This window comes from Octodon degus, unplaced genomic scaffold, assembly GCF_000260255.1.
Source record: "Octodon degus isolate 3935 unplaced genomic scaffold, OctDeg1.0 scaffold00154, whole genome shotgun sequence".
In the NCBI taxonomy this organism is placed as follows: Eukaryota; Metazoa; Chordata; class Mammalia; order Rodentia; family Octodontidae; genus Octodon; species Octodon degus.
The window spans coordinates 169,944-173,669 of NW_004524730.1; the positions used below are offsets into that span (position 1 = coordinate 169,944).

The window sequence follows — 3,726 nt, forward strand, 5'->3', positions numbered from 1 at the left end:
TAAGTGTGAGGCACATTTGATCCTCCTTCATTCCCGCCAGCTTCTTTCTTTTCCCCTTCCACCCTTCCTTTGTCTCAATCACTTTCACAAAAGACCTATTTCCTTATTTTCTATTACCCATCATGTACGTGGTGCTTTATTTGCATTTTGTGTTTCTCATGTAGACTAAGTAGTGGGATGTTAAACTTGTTCGTCTGGCTTATTAAATTTAACATTTTATCTTAAGGCACATCCACTTCTTTTTTTTTTTTTTTTCACATTAAACGGGTAATGTGCCCACGTTGTAACAAGGTTGGAGGGAGGCACATCTCACACGTTGTAAGACATGAACACCCAATCATCACGCTTATGAACCGAAGGATCATCCACTTCTTTCTTTACAGCAAAGTATACAAATACCTTTTGTGCATCGATTCATTTCTTGGTGAACATGTAGGCAATTTCCAAGAATTAGTTGTTATGAGTTGTACTGCTATAAACATTATTGTGCTTATATCACTGTACACTCATGCCTGTGACTCTTTCAGGAAGCCAGTTAGAATGGTAATATCTGGTTGAGTGAAATCTCTAGTTTTAAGTTTTTGAGAAATCTTCATACCTATTTGCATAGTGGTTATATGTAAGTTTATGTTCTCTCCAACAATTTAGTAGTGTTCCTTCTTTCTGACAGCCTCACCAGCACTAGTTATTATTTTATTTCTTGATGATAGCCTTCTTGTCTTATTTCTATCTTCCATGTATGTTTTGATGCAACATGGCTTTCTAATGGGTAACCGCATATAATAGTCACTTTCTTCCTATTCAAATATTCTAAAAAAATGAAAAATGAATAAATAAACCAAAACATGTGGGAAACTCAAAGACCACCTTTATTAACAAGAAGAAGGAAGATGAGGATGGATGTTGCTTAGTATGGAAAACAAACATGAATAGAAGCTTTAGAAGTAGGCACGTTCAGTCACCGAGGCAATTCAGCTACAGGAGATTTTGATTTCCTATGTGCAGGTGAATGATTATTAGTTATGGATCTCCAAAATAGCTAGAAATTATTGAACAATAAATATTCCAAGTTCAGAGACAAGGCATGGGGAGAATCATGGCCTTCCGTGCACACTTACGCTTTCATTCCAGCAATGTTTTGCCACCTGGTAGGTAGTTCAGGTGTTTCTTACAAACCTCCAGCTATGAAAAATGTGCTTCACCAAAAGTGCATTTTCTCTTTTTTGACCCTGCATTTATCTACCTATAGCTTCTACCCACGGAGTATCACATATAAATTAAATCTAATTATTGTTCCAAGCAGCATTCCTTCAGATAATTGAAGTCATTGTCACCTTTTCTGAGGTTGTTCTCTTGCAGGCTCCTCTCTCTCTCTCTCTCTCTCTCTCTCTCTCTCTCTCTCTCTCCCCTTCTTTCCTCCTTCCCTCCCATTCTCGTTCCCTCCCTGCCTCCCTTTCTTTCTGTTCCTCTCTTCCTGTGGTTCTCTCCTGTCTCTCTGTCTCTGTCTCTATCTATCTCTATATAAGCCAACATTAAGTGTGGCTCATTTGATATGGTTGGAATTCCTTGACCATCTCAGCTTCTACTTTTTCACACAATACATATTAAATACTTTGGTTGCAAGGAGCTACATTATTTAATAACAAAAATATAAACATTCAGATTTCTGGTACTGGTGTTTCAGCATTGCCCTAGATTTTGGGAAAATTTATCTCATTAACACAATAAGACAGTTTGTTTAAAAGTTCTACATTCCAAACTATGGTACCATGTTTCTTCCATTTATGTATCTTTATCTCTTTCTATTATGGAATCAACCCATTTTTCTCCTTCCTTTTGATCTCTCTCTCTCTCTCTCTCTCTCTCTCTCTCTCTCTCTCTCTCTCTCTCTCCTTTCCCTCTCTCTCTCTCTCTCTCTCTTCTCTCTCTCTCTCCTCCCTTCTTTCCTCCTTCCCTCCCATTCTCCCTCCCTCCCTGCCTACCTTTCTTTCTGTCCCTCTCTTCCTGTGGCTCTCTCCTGACTCTCTGTCTCTATCTCTATCTATCTCTATATGTCTCTATATGTCTATCTTTCAGGCTTCGTATTTCACAGAGACACTTTTTATGAGCTGAGAAAAAAATTAGATTAGACCTTTCTGTGTGAGGTTCTCTACAATTGATGGCAAGTTTACAGCTATCCAAAATCAGCTCTATTAATAGGCTTGATCCTTCCAGCTTCTCTCACTGTAGCCTCCTACTCCAGCACAATGGGTGATGCCAGATCTGAGAGGCCAGGGTTACGGGAAGAATTACTGTGCCACAAGCTAATGACCTATGAAATGAAAATGCCTGCCTCACCTGTTCTGCATGACTTCCTCACAGTGGGAGCCTACAGCTGTCTGGTCCAGGCCAATGCTGGGGAAAGCAAGGGAGACTTGTCCTAGATCTGAGTCAAAAGAGAAAACTCAGAGAGTTGCTAAGTGTAAAGAGCTCAGACCACAATTCTTCCTACATAAGTGTTATTTATCCATCCAAACATGCTTTCATAGTATCCAAAAGTCTTGAATTTGACTTATAGATTTGCCACTAATTGTTTATGACCATGGTTAGCTCACTTGCATTTTCTTCTTGTCAATCTTTCATCTGTAATAGCAACAGCACAAATTCATCATCTATTCTAGAGTTGCTTTAACTGTAAAATTGTTGTAGACGTGGTTGGTCAGTTTCATTTACTTGTAATAATGGTATTTGCTGTCCACCCATAAATAAGTATTTGGCTTCTCTGTTATATTTAGAAGTCAAACAACATGGGGAAAAATAAGGGACTTAAATTTTGAAAAAAATATATATATTATTGTATTCTTACACATAAATTTAAGAAGTTACAAAGGAGACAGTGGCTTTGGACTTAAGTTCTGTAGACCTGTGATTTTCAGGGTATTTAAGCTGCAGACTTTGGCATCAAATGTCTCAGTAAAAGTTTGAGTGTTTCCACTTAAGATTGCCAATGGAATGATCTCTAGGAAACTAGATGGAATTCCAACTTCAGGAAACCAAAATAAATTTATAGCCCCTGTTCAATCCATATAATGTTAAATCCATCAAATCTAAAGACATTATTAGGTACATTAATTGTAAAATTAACTCAATTTAAAATGAGTTGTTTTGTTTGCTTTACTTTTTGTTTTTAATTAAAGGAAAGGTTAGTTTAGTGAAAAACTAGATCTCAAATCATCTAAGAAGTAAAGGATTTTTGTCAGATATTTCATTAAGAGTTTCCCCTTGATCAGTGAGATCTCAGGACTTAAGAGAACCTGTACTGCAACATCCTGTAACTTAGTGGTGTCCCAAATTTTCTGATCAAGGAGATTAAGGGGCCACAGAAGAAAGTGATTGATGATGTAGAGTGTCCCTAAGGAGAGTCACATGGAGAGAAAATATTCTCTCAGGCTTTCACAGAAAGCAAATTGGCCAAGCAATGGCCATGACTCATCCATATGGTTGACACTGATGAAAGATCTACAAACTGCTATACAGGGTTTAAGGGTAAATCAGGGATTTGACTGACCTTGTCAGATATAAAAGTTACATTTCTTGTTATATATGTCTCACTTTATCTTGGTCTTAACCATCCAGTGGAAAAATATAAAAATGAGGTATAAAAAGTAAAGCCATATTAATATGGTAAGCTGTAAAAGGCTCAAGTCAACAACTTCTTACATTGTCAGTCATGTGGATAACCCACTA

The 3,726-nt window shown here is 37.4% G+C and overlaps 1 non-coding gene across 1 annotated transcript; it reads right to left on the reverse strand.

Annotated features, from left to right (window-relative positions):
• Positions 1-257: 257 nt before the first annotated feature.
• On the reverse strand, positions 258-362 carry LOC111812964. Its single transcript, XR_002818327.1, has one exon. It is a non-coding gene; the product is annotated as a small nucleolar RNA U13 (small nucleolar RNA).
• Between the last annotated feature and the right edge of the window lie 3,364 nt (positions 363-3,726).